Below are 13025 nucleotides of genomic sequence, written 5' to 3' on the forward strand. Positions count from 1 at the left end.
TTGACTAAGTGAGGTCCGTATACTGGACCTCACTTTGTACAGGACCTCACTTCAACCGCAGTTTCTTTTGATATGTGGCTCACTTCATACGCTGGGAGTAAATATATATATATATATATATATATATATATATATATATATATATATATATATATATATATATATATATTGATGGACAACTCTTAAAGAAAGGATCTTATTCTAATTGGGAAATAAGCCACAATTTAACCTAAAAAATCCACCTCGGACAGAATAATATATGTAATATTTATATTATAAAGCTTCCGAACAATATTGAAAGGAGCTATTAACCAACTAGGGGCTTCCATAAATGGTAGAACTCTATATATACAGGTAAGTTCCTTAAGGTATATAAAAATGTGTATACTTATGTATAAACTATAATATGTTTCTTGGATGTATCGTCTTCTATATACAATCCTACAATTCAACGTTATATCAAACATGGCGTGTGCTTTATTTGTCATAAAGAAATATTAGTTAGTCTAAAAGAAACATCTTAACGATTAAGAACTTTTATTGCCGAAAACTGAATAAGTTAAGAGGTATAAAATAACTTAAGATGTAAACTAATAATACTTTCCTGTAATAAAATTTCTTAATGATTAGGTTTGCTGTCTCTTTTAGATTATATAAATAAATAAAATTACAATATGTATGCCTGCTTCAATGTTTTACATTGGTTGTATTTTTCTTCTTATTTTAGCTAAACAATGTCTAGTGTGTGATATTTCTAGATAAATAATTAATATTTTATATACAAAAAGAAAAAAATTAACAAAGATGTAGGATAAATGAAACCATGTTTGAACTAAATATGATTCATTATTATTTGTTGAAATGCCAAGAAATGTTTTTGGATTGTAGACTGTTTTACTGATACCTACCGTTCTTATACCAAAAATTAATAGTTTTTATGTGGGCCCGTGTGTTTGTTATTTTGTATTTCCTTTGTCAAAATAAGTATGTACTTATATCTTTATAAATTTTTTTTTATTAAAATAAGTTTACCCTTTCTCCATAACGGTTTTGTTTTAGGTAATTGCTGATATACAAAGTGCTATTAACAAAAAGAAGGAAAAATTAAGTAAGTTGGATTTGCCTCTCCATCCTTTTATTATTGTATAGAAGCCAGTGGTTTAAGAGTGGAGAAATTATTTGTATGTATACCTCGTCCAATTTACTTACCGTTGCACTTCATCCGCGCCATAGCCTGTGACACGATACCAACACGAAATATCTAGGCGGTAGGTGTGTTCCCCTTTAGAATCATTTTGATTCTAAAAAAGAACACACCCACCGCCTAAATATTTCGTGTTGGTATCGTGTCACAGGCTATGGCGCGGATGACGTGCAACGGTAAGTAAATTGGACGACGTATATATCTAACGTTTTATATCCTGTTTTTATTATCTAATAAAGAATAATTTTACCTTTACAGAATAATTTATTTCGCCGTATATGTAATATCACTTTATTTTTAAGACTTTACTTTACTTAATCAGTAGACCCATTAGTACCTTTCGGTGTAGGGCCATTTATAATACAATTCATTAAATTACAATTCAATAAATTACAATATTTTACAATCTTCTGAATTGTCCTAGCTCTTAACGAACTTTCTCCATTCCTTCCTATTGGATGCCATCTGTGTTGCTTCCTGCCAAGTCTTACCCTTACTCTGCAGTATCTGCGAAATGTCACTGTTCCATTCTTTGATGGGCCTTCCTCTTCTATTCTTACCTATTGGTTTGGCTTCCCACACTCTTTTCACTTGTCTATCATTGTCCATCCGGGTTAGATGTCCGAACCATGCCAATTTTTTCTTCTTGATTGAGTCGAGTATCGGCTTGATTTTGAGTCTTTCTCTTATTTCTTCATTTCTGATTCTATCTGTTCTTTTTACTCCTATCGTTCTTCTGAGGTATTTCATCTCTGCTGCCTGTATTCTGCTCTGGTGTCTTTTGTTTAATATCCAATTTTCTGCTCCATATGTCACCGTAGGTCTATATATTGTTTTGTATATTGTCATCTTGGTCTTTGTTGATATTTCTTTGTTATTAAGGAATCCTCTATTTAGTGCTTGGAATAGTTTTCCTGTGTTTTCCATTCTGTTGTTAAGATCGTCCTCTATGTCTCCTTTGTTGTTGATTACTGTTCCTAAGTATTTGTATGAATTTGTCTGTATTAATTGATGTTGGTCTATCATTATTTCTATTTGATCTTCCGTCCCTTGTTTCCTTGATATTTTCATTATCTGAGTCTTCTCTTTGTTTACGTTTAAGTTGTATTTGCTTGCTTCTAGGTTCCATTTCTCTAAGTTGTATTTCAGTTTTTCTGCTGTTTCCGCAATTAGTACTATGTCGTCTGCAAATATACACATCTCAGCGTTTATCATTTGCATTCTGTTCCAACCGATGCAGTATTTCTTGAAAGTTTTCTTACATTCTTTCACTATCTCATCTATTACATTTATGAATAGCACTGGACTGAGACTTCCCCCTTGTCTAACTCCTTGAGTTGTTTCAAATGGTTCTGACTGTATATTTAACATTCTTACTGTATTTGTTGTTTTCATGTATATACTCTTTGTTGCTTCTATCAGTTCTTCGCTTACTTCCTTCTTCTTTAGGCTTTCCCATATATCTTTTCTTTTGACTGAGTCGAAGGCTTTTTCCATGTCTATAAAGCTCAGGTATATTTCTCTATTTTTCTTTAATGCTTTTTCTATTACTTGTTGCATGGTAAATATATGGTCTTGTGTGTTGTGTCCTTTCCTGAATCCACTTTGTACGTCCTCTAATTTATGTTCTATTTCTTTTCTGATTTTCCTTTCTATTATGGTTTCGTATACTTTTGCTGCTACACATAGTAGTGATATACCTCTATAGTTCTTACAGTCTCTTGTGTTTCCTTTTTTGTATATAGGTATAATTACTGCATTTGTCCATTCTCTGGGTATTACTTTTCTCTTCCATATTAGGTTATATATGTATAACAATTTTTCTTTTGCTTTTATTCCTATATATTTCATCATTTCTGGTGCTACTTCATCGCTTCCTGGTGCTTTTCCAATCTTTATCTTTCTTATTGCTTCTTCTAGTTCTTCTTTTTCTATAGTTTCTGGATTTTCCGTGTTTCTTATGGATACTCTCTTTATGTGGCTTTCCTTCTCCATTGTGTTCACTTGATTTCCATTCAGTAACAGCTGGAAATGTTCCCTCCATCTTTCCATTATTGTTTTATCGTCATTTATTATTATTCCTTCCTTGTTCATTATTTGTTTCAGTTTCGTTTCTTTGTTGCTTCTTAGGTTTTTCAGTGTTCTATAAAATAATTTTACGTTTTCTGTGCTGTTGTCTTCCATTTTTTCTCCAAATTTTTCCCAACTTTTCTTTTTCTCTTTCCTAACTATCTCTTTAACTTTTGTTCTTTTTCTCTTATAATTTTCATATTTTTGTTGTGTTTTGTCTTGTATGTATTCTTTCCATAATTTCTTCTTTTCTTTTATTTCTCTTTTCACTTCATCGTTCCACCAAGACGTTCGTTTCCCTCTGTTGTTATTTCTTGTGGTTCCACATATTGATTTAGCTGTTTTTATCATCGCATTTTTAAATTTTCCCCATTCTTCTTCTATTGTTTCTGTTATTATATGTTCATTGTCTATTTCTTTCTCTAGCCCTTCTGTGTATCTTATTTTCGTTGTTTCTTCCCTTAGTTTATAAATTTTTTATTATTTCTTTGTGTTCTCTGTTTATGTTCTCATTTCTTTTTATTTCTTTTCTTTTGCTTTTGAATGTGGTTTCTAGTAGATAGTGGTCACTACCAATTTCATAACTCCTTTTCACCCTTACGTCTCTTATCCAGTTCTTCTCTGTTTTTTGCACTATAGTATAGTCTATAATTGATTGTTCGTCTCTTGATTTGACTTCTCTTGTGATCTTGTGTATCCTTTTATGTTGGAAGTGTGTGTTCATAATCACCAGGTTATTGTCTAGACAGAATTCAAGTAGTAATTTTCCATTTTTGTTTATTTTTTCCTCCCCATACGGTCCGATGACATTGTTCCATTTTTCTGCTTCTTTCCCCACTCTACTGTTCATGTCTCCTGTGATCACCATTTTCTCTGTACAATCATTTATCACTTCTTGTAATTTGTCCCAGAACTCATTCTTTTCGTTTTTTGTTGCGTCTTCATCTGGTCCATAGCATATGATTAGGTTTGTATTGGTTTCCTCTGTATCCATATATATGTCTACTCTTAGTATACGTTCGTTGTAATATATCCAATTTTTTACTTTGTTGATACTATCCTTCTTAATCAGGCACGCTACTCCTGCCTGAGCTCTCTTCGTTTCTTCCACTCCACTGTATATTAGTAACATTCCGTTTTCTAATATTATTGATCCTCTTCCTTTTTTCTTTGTCTCTGTTATAGCTACTATTTCAATGTTCTTATCTCTAATTTCTTCCCCCAGTTCTATTTCTTTCCCATTTATACCTCTTACATTCCATGATGCCATTTTCAAAATTGTTCTGTTCTTTTCTATGTTTAGGTTGTACTTCAATTTGTTTTTCCTTACGTTTGTGTTATTATCTTTAAATCTGGTCATGTCCCTGTTCTTTGCCTGTTTTGTTTCTCGGTCCATCATTGTGTTTTCTACAGCTAGTTTTTTGAACAAGTTGGTTCTGTATTGTATGTTACTTTTTCTATCCGGCTTGTTTTTTGGTTCCATTTCCACTTAATGTCTTCAATAATTATGAATCCATATCCAATTTTTGTCCTTTTCCCATTAGTCTTTTCCTCTGCTGCTATCTTCCTAAGGATTCTTTGTATTTCTATCTCTTTTAATGTTAGGTCACATTCTATATATACTCTATGTTGTTTATAGCTCATTAGTTTACCCTTGGCTTTCAGTATTTTCATTTTATCTTCGAATTTTTTACATTCTATAACACACATTGTTTCATTTATCTTTTGTACCCTATTTATTTCTGATTTTACTCCCATTTTTGCTTCTATGAAGTTCTCTATTTGCTCTGTTCCTATTGTGTCTAGTGGTAAGCCTCTCATTATTAGGTTATTTTTCTTCTTTTCTTTCTGACATGCTTCCAAGGTTATTTCTATTTTATCTATTTTTTGTTTCATCGTAGCCATTTCTTTCTTTAGATTTTCATTTTCTCTTATTATTTCTTTCATTTGCAATTTGTATTCATTATTTTCCTTCCTAATTTCTTTTAGTTCCTCAATCATATTACCCATTGTATTTTTTATATCTTCCAGGTCCTTGTTTTTCTTTTTGTTATCGCTTGCTAATTGTCTCATTAGTTCCATCATTTCGTTCTGGCTGCTGGTTTCATTCGTTGATGGTTTCGACCTGTCTGGTGTTCGGTTCACTTTTCTACTCCTGCTAAATATATCTGGCTCCTCTTTGCTTTTTCTTTTACCGTCCTCATTAATGCTATCATTACCATCCGCCATCTTTCTTCCTATTCAAATTATTAAAGTAGGTATGTATTTTAAATACAAATATTAAATCAAATTAAAACCTACTTGATTAAATCAAATTAATTAAATTTTTTACTTTAATTACCAAATATTTATATATTATTCAATTTTTTTTACTTTAATTATAAAACTATTTAAATACCATTTAATATCTTATTTATTTATTTATATCAACAATTAATGTTCACTTGAATAAATTAGATTTAACAATGTCTTCTTCTTATCTTCAATATCTTCTTATTCTTCGATATCTTCTTATTCTTCAATATCTTCTTATTCTTCAATATCTTCTTGTTTTCGTTCAGAAAGCCGACTCTGTATTTTTCGATAGATAGATACCGAAGTACCTTAATTATAATTAAATCAATTTATTAGTAATTACCACTGCTGAAAGCAGCTTCGGCTAGTCCACCCATAGGACCTTGACTTCTTATCAGTGCCAAAAAACTTGACTATGACTGTAATTATTTTAATGTTAGTAGTTAAAATATAATTTTATTAAAACTAGGTTAGATTAATAATGTATGGATCTTACTTTCAATATTCTTTTTAAATTTACACTGTAAATTTTTTAACTCACTTATTTACACTTTGCAAATAATTTGGTGATTTTTCTGCTCGCAAAGTTTCAGTATTTGAAGTTTTTTTGCGGAGCGGATTTAAATCAACCTCCTTATTTTTAAGAAATGTAACTTAATTCTAAATATACAATTATATCTGCGAAATATATTTCTTAACATTAAATACATTAATTAATAATAGTAAGATAACAATATTCCTTACTAAGAAATATTATTGCTCAGAAAAAAAGTTTTGTAATGCCAAGAAAATATGTTCTTATGACAAATATAATTTCTTTCTGACAAATGGGTTTGCAGTTTGCAAGAAAGTGATAGTTAAATCATGTTTAAGATATATTTCTTTGGGTATATTAAAATATATTTGAAATATTTTAGAAAATTATATCTTACATACAAAGATATATTTCTTAGGCAATATGCCAAGTCGACCTTTCTTAAATATTAATAAAGTTTCTTTATGTCAAGAATTTTTTTCTCTCGGTATAGGTTACCTCAGACCCCTTTAAGGAAAGTGGACCTATATTATTTATTTTGCCAATCTTTTGCTCGTACCTACCACTGTGCGTCTAGGTACGTACTAGCAACATTTGTATTGTTTACCAATAACTTTATATGCACTCATGTTTATTTATTCACTGCTTAAAACTACATTAAGAAAAACAAAAAAAAACTGCATAAAGTCGTTCCAGTACTTCTACAACTAAAAACTACACAAAATCTACAACAAAATGTTCGGAAAATACAAAGAAAAAACTGTTACCGGTAAAAAACTTAAGAAACATGTGGTGCAAATAATATAAACGAACCCAATGTTTGACAGTTTTGCCTCCCAAACGCAACGGAAGGCAAAACGCGACAAAGATTCACGAAGAGTTGTAACGCCATTGATGATAATGATGGTATAAAAATCTATTAATTCTGAATTGTTTCTCATTTTATTTACAGTATTCTCTATATAATCGTATGTAACATATAGCTTACATTAGTTCATTCTACTTACTATAATCTCACTAGTAACAAAGTGTATTTTCGACAGGACACCTTTAACTAACAAACTCACATTGAAGGTATTTCTATTGTGGTTCTCAAACACAGAAACATTTTCTTCGAGCGGTCGTAATTTACGTTTTTGATTATTATTGCAGACCTGCTGTTAAAAATTTTTAAATTCCCATTAAATAAGCAGGAGGTATACACAAGAAAATTTATGATCCTGATTTGTTACCAAATATTTATCTAAGTCGAAGTAAATCGCGATAAATAACAAGGTTGAAGTCAATAATGGGCATTGCTATTATTAACAGTTTATTTTACACAAAAGCCTTAAAGACTTAAGTTTTAAGGTGCCCAATTGTTACAAAAATAATTCTTTAACTCAATAAATGCTTGTACCTAGGATGTTTTAACATATATTTGGGGTAGTGTTTTTTCTACTTCTACTCTAAATCTGATGTTTTCTTTCTTCTTCTCTGTGCCGTCTCCCAATCTGAGGTTGGATATCATCATCAATATCTTTACTCTATCTACCTCTGCTCTAAGAGTTCTCTTGGACTGCGTTTAAACCAGTCCCTTAAAATTTTCAACCATGGCACTCTCCTTCTTCCTATACTGCTTCCGTATCTTTTCCTTTATTATCAATTTTAGCATTTCACATCATTGTACCTTCTTTAAATGTCCCATATATTATAACTACTTGCATTATTTGTTTTGTTTGTTATACTGGAAATGGCCTGTAGCAGCAACAAAGGCAGTAGACAACTTGAAAGAACTGGTTTAGATATTAGAAGTGGTCAGAAAATCAAGTGAAATGGTAGCCGAAACCAAGAAAACCGCAAATTAGTAGTATTTTATTCTGAAAACCCCAACAGTTAACATTATTTTTACATAATTCTTCTTCTTCAATTGCAATCAATGCGATGTAGGTCGGCAATTATCATAACTATTCGAACTTTAGCGATGGCTGCTCTGAAAAGTTCATTTGATATATGTCCGTACCATGCTTGCAGGTTACGCAGCCACGATATTCTGCGTCTCCCTATGTTTCTTTTTCCTTGAATCTTTCCCTGCATAATCAATTGGATCAAGTTGTTGGATCTCTATCCACGTGTAATATGTCCGAGATATTCTATTTTTTTTGTTTTTATGGTAGTTAAGATTTCCATTTTTTATTAATCTTTCTCAGAATCTCTTTGTTTGTGACGTATTCTGTTCACGATATTTCTTGGTGTACAGGTGGGCGTACAGAATTCTTCTGTACACCCACAGCCTGATTGATTCTAGTTTTTTCATTGATGCAGCATTCAAGGTCCAAGATTCCATGCCATAAAACAAAATCGAGAAAACGTAGCACCTAGCCAACCTAATGTATTATAGTTGGGACAATCTATAGAAAATATGTTTTAAGTGGTAAATACCGTTATCAAAATATAATATAGGGTATTAGCCCGGCACGAAGACAATGACTCCTGACCGTGAATTATAAACGTGATGTTTACATAATATTATGTCGGATATAAAAATGCAGTATAGGTGAATTTAGGAGGAGAGTTATTATTCGATACTTGATATGTACAAATGTAGTGGTATAGGTAATGAGTTGTATTTGTAAACAATTATGGTTGAATCACCGTTTACACGATGTAAATATAATGTTAGTAGAACAGACTTTTAATTATTATGGACCAGAAAGACGTTATGAAACATATTTATCACATGGCTGATCCTGCAGACTAGGAAGGTCTTCTGAAAGGAGCAAAGATGGTGGCGCCAGCTTGGAAGTGGAGACGGCGAAAATGGAAGTTGGACCAGGACCCAGGAACTGAACAGGAAACCCAGTGACAAAGACACAAGTGCTAAAATGTAAGTAAGAAATTTAGTCTATCTTTATTGAAAATGCTTCCCTCGTTTTTATATATGTATTATTATTGAACATTGAATATTTGTCTTTTGCTGATTAGCTGATTTTTGAATACTTTATGAACTGTCGATTTTTTAAGAATATCTATGAATTTTAAAACATGAAGTGATTTTTGAATATTTTTATCTAACTTTTGCATATGTTATTATTGTTTTTTTATTGAATTTTTATCGAATATGTATACTATTATTGAATTTTTATTAGTCAGTTGTTTTTATTATTGATATTTATTGAGTATATAGATATATTTTCATCGATTTTGTGTTAAATTTGGTATGATATGAACCTGAATTAATAATTTTTTTGTGATAAATGATATATAAATGATTTTTTTTAATGAATAATGATTAGTGATGACCTACGTTGATATAAGAGCTTTAAGACAAACATTGCTATACGCATATTTCTAACGAACAGATCTGAAGAGTCGAGATAAGGAATTTGGAGAAGAACTATATAGATAAGAAGAAGAACTAACAATATTATAAGCTGAATATTATGAGGCAATTTGAGACAACAAGAAACCCACTGCTCTTGTCAAATTAGGAAGGTACTAAGTGATTTATAGAAGCTTGAAAGCTTATTAGAGACCCACTCTGAATTTTGAAGGGTACCTATTTTATTCATGATTATTCGTGATCAAACAATGGCTTTAAATCAAGGAACTGAGGTCTTGAAATATGTAGAAGTTGATCTATGCAACGAAGTTATACCCGCTTTTATTTAGGTAAAATGCAAAAGTTTCGTGGCTAGTATTGAGTATTAAATGATTGTTATATGGAATATGTAGAATAATTGGAACTGTCCTCTCGAGTGAAGCCACTTTGATTAGTCGAACGTAGGCATTGAGGGATAGGTAAAGGAAGTGATTATTATGATGTTATATTATGAAATGATATATTGATGATTAAATGACAAATGATTGTTTAGTGAAGATGAACTATGTACACTGTAGAAGTGTTATTATATGGAGAAAAATGAAGAAATATATAGTTGTAGTACCAGACAAGCAGAAGAAGAGAAAAAAAGAGAACTTTTTATTAAAATATGTGGGAAAAATGAAAGAAGATACATAAAATTGCAAGAAAATAAGCAAAATTAAGAAGAGACTAATCAAATAAGTAGCTAATCATTGAATTATGTATAAGGATTAAAGTCGTAAATTTTTTTCTCTAAAGTAACGTAAATTATAAATAACTTATAAATTTTAAATGTAGATAATGAATTCAGGTTAAATTTTCGCGGAAAATGGAAGTGTTTGAATTAAGGATAGACAATATCTTACAATAGTGTTAGTAGATATTATTAAGCAAAGAGACACACAAAAAGTGAAATTTTTAGACATTCAGTAACAGAGATTAGATTTTTAATATAGTTACGTTATTTTATAGTTAGTAAGGCAAATAGTAACTAATGGAAATAAGACTGAAATAGGAAGTAATAGAGTAAAGGTTACATGTTTATTAACTGATTCGAGTAATATTAGCTTAGCTTAGGACTTTTAGTTAGATACGAGATTTTTATAATTATTTAAGTCGATTAGATTATTCCCCTGCTTATATGAGATGCTTATAGGCACTAAAAGACTATGTTAAAAATCCGGATGAGTTTATTCATTGTTTTTATGTAGACACTGCTTTTATGAAATTTTGTGAATGGAGAAAAGACTAAAAGGCAAGACGGAACAAAAAGTGAATTAGTGATAATAATAAATAACATTTTTTTAGTATTAGAAAAAACCGGTTTAGAATAGGAAAAAGAATATACATGTTTAGGGTATTAGGAAATTAGGATAGTTAGGAAATTTAATTTTCGAAAATAGTATTAGGTAACCATAAACATTTTGTAAAAGGGAAAGAGGAATATATCGTCAGATATTCTTCTTCTCTTCCTAGGATTTTCTTAAAAAAAAAAAACGGAGGGCATGTAGTATAGTTGGGACAATCTATAGAAAATATGTTTTAAGTGGTAAATAACGTTTTCAAAATATAATATAGGATATTAGCCCGGCACGAAGACAATGACTCCTGACCGTGAATTATAAACGTGATGTTTACATATTATGTCGGGTATAAAAATGCAGTATAGGTGAATTTAGGAGGAGAGTTATTATTCGATACTTGAAATGTACAAATGTAGTGGTATAGGTAATAAGTTGTATTTGTAAACAATTATGGTTGAATCACCGTTTACACGATGTAAATATAATGTTAGTAGAACAACAACATACTAATCGACGGGTCTGAGCATTTTTCGAAAAAACAGTTAGTATTTTAATTATTGAATATATTCCAAATTACAGATATAACTTTGTTATTTTCTATTATCTTGTAAATGGTAGAGAATAAAAATTTGATATTTTGCAGTTATGTATAACTTTACAAACCCTATCAAATTAGCTATCAAAATGACAGTGTTGCCTTTTAAGAAAATCGACGATGACGTCATATCTCTAAATTGGGACACCCTGTATACATTTTTATTGAATGTCAAAAAGGACAATTTGAAATACTAATCGACGGGTCTGAGCATTTTCCAAAAAAACAATTAGTATTTGAGATATTGAATTTATTCCACTTTACAGACTCTCTCTGTATGTTATGGAACATATTTATGACACTAAATCTTAGCTCCGACTTCAAATCTCTTGTGCAGAGCAGTTTTTTACACAATTAAACACTTATATTTTAACAATTCATGGTCTTATTTTTAGCCATATAAATTTCCGTCAATGAATATTGAACGTATAAGGTAATTACACCGACTATAGATGCCCATACATTTAACTCCTCCGGAAATTTTCTATAACTTTCAGAAAACAAACGAGGATTTGTATCTGACATGCTTCCGGTGAACGTGCCCATTCAAACAAAATGTAGCTTCATCACTTAAGCAAACAAGCTTTAACTAATCGGGATTTTGTGTTATAATATCATAATTTTATAATTCCGTTCGTCTATCTGGTTAATGTTCCGTTAATTCGTGAACTATTTCCGATTTAGTTTGTAATGTCTATCAATCTGATGGTCAGGAAATCGTTGAGTAAAAGGTCTTACGGTTTCATGGTAGTTAAAGCCACATTTCTCGCCTAAATTCCGTACGTGAGCTATTCTTTAAGGTGTAGGGGTAAAATTTCGGGCCAATGTTTTTTAAATGTATTCACTTTTTTCGAATCCTGAGAAAACTAATACTTTAGTATTTTTGAAGTTTGATTTTTAATTTCAAATATCCAATTCAAAAGGAACCTTTTGTTTATTCTAAGGGACTTTCGGCCCTCGGTAATAAAGTAGTCTTTCATTCTGCGCTTAAATTTTTTAAAAATATTTATTAGTTTTCTCAGGATTCGAAAAAAATTAATGCATTTAAAAAGTACTGGAGCCGAAATTTTGCGCCTACGCCCTTAACACCAAAACCTAAAACATTTTACTATAATAATAATTATACATGATAATAGAAAAAGTTTTCATTAATTTTTTTATTTTGCAACAGCTTTTTATTAAGTAAATAATAGTCCAGGAACCGAAGCTTTTCACCTCGTAATTTTTACAGAATGGATCGATTTTCTTGAAAATTTGAGAATAAGTACTGGATAGTCCAAGGAATATGATTCCGAAAGGTGCTTTTACCATGGGGGTGGTTGCCACCCCATCTCGGGGGTGAAATTTTTTTATTATATTTTTACCGCAAAATTTGATAAAAACATTCATTCTAAGCAAAAACTGTTCTGTACATTTTTTTGATAAAATTAATAGTTTTCGATTTATTCGCTATCGAAAGTGTTAGTTTTGTATAGAAAAAATAAATGTTTTTCGACATTACGATTCATTCAATTTTTGCCGTAGAGAATTTTTTTTATACCAAGTTCTTGGGAATTAATAACCTTCAATTTTATATCGAAACATTTTTTCTTTTTCGTATCTCTGACGCTAATCTTTCTATTCTGAAGAAAATGGTATTTTCTACCAAACTACAAAAATTAGTTATTCGTTTTTAACTC

At 30.6% G+C, this 13025-nt stretch overlaps 1 protein-coding gene across 2 annotated transcripts in view; it reads right to left on the minus strand.

Annotated features, from left to right (window-relative positions):
- The window catches only part of LOC126879893 (QRFP-like peptide receptor), a 71420-nt gene that overhangs the window by 51727 nt on the left and 6668 nt on the right, over positions 1 to 13025 (minus strand). Inside the window, exon 1 of one of the 2 annotated variants that reach the window (XM_050643236.1) lies at positions 7112 to 7202. The exons of the other annotated variant lie outside the window; for it this stretch is intronic. The gene's annotated coding sequence lies outside the window, so the exon portion shown is untranslated. Of the gene's footprint in view, positions 1 to 7111; positions 7203 to 13025 lie in introns of those variants that run through there. 2 annotated transcript variants of the gene reach the window in all.

The sequence above is a fragment of the Diabrotica virgifera genome, chromosome 2 (assembly GCF_917563875.1).
Source record: "Diabrotica virgifera virgifera chromosome 2, PGI_DIABVI_V3a".
NCBI classification, from domain to species: domain Eukaryota; kingdom Metazoa; phylum Arthropoda; class Insecta; order Coleoptera; family Chrysomelidae; genus Diabrotica; species Diabrotica virgifera.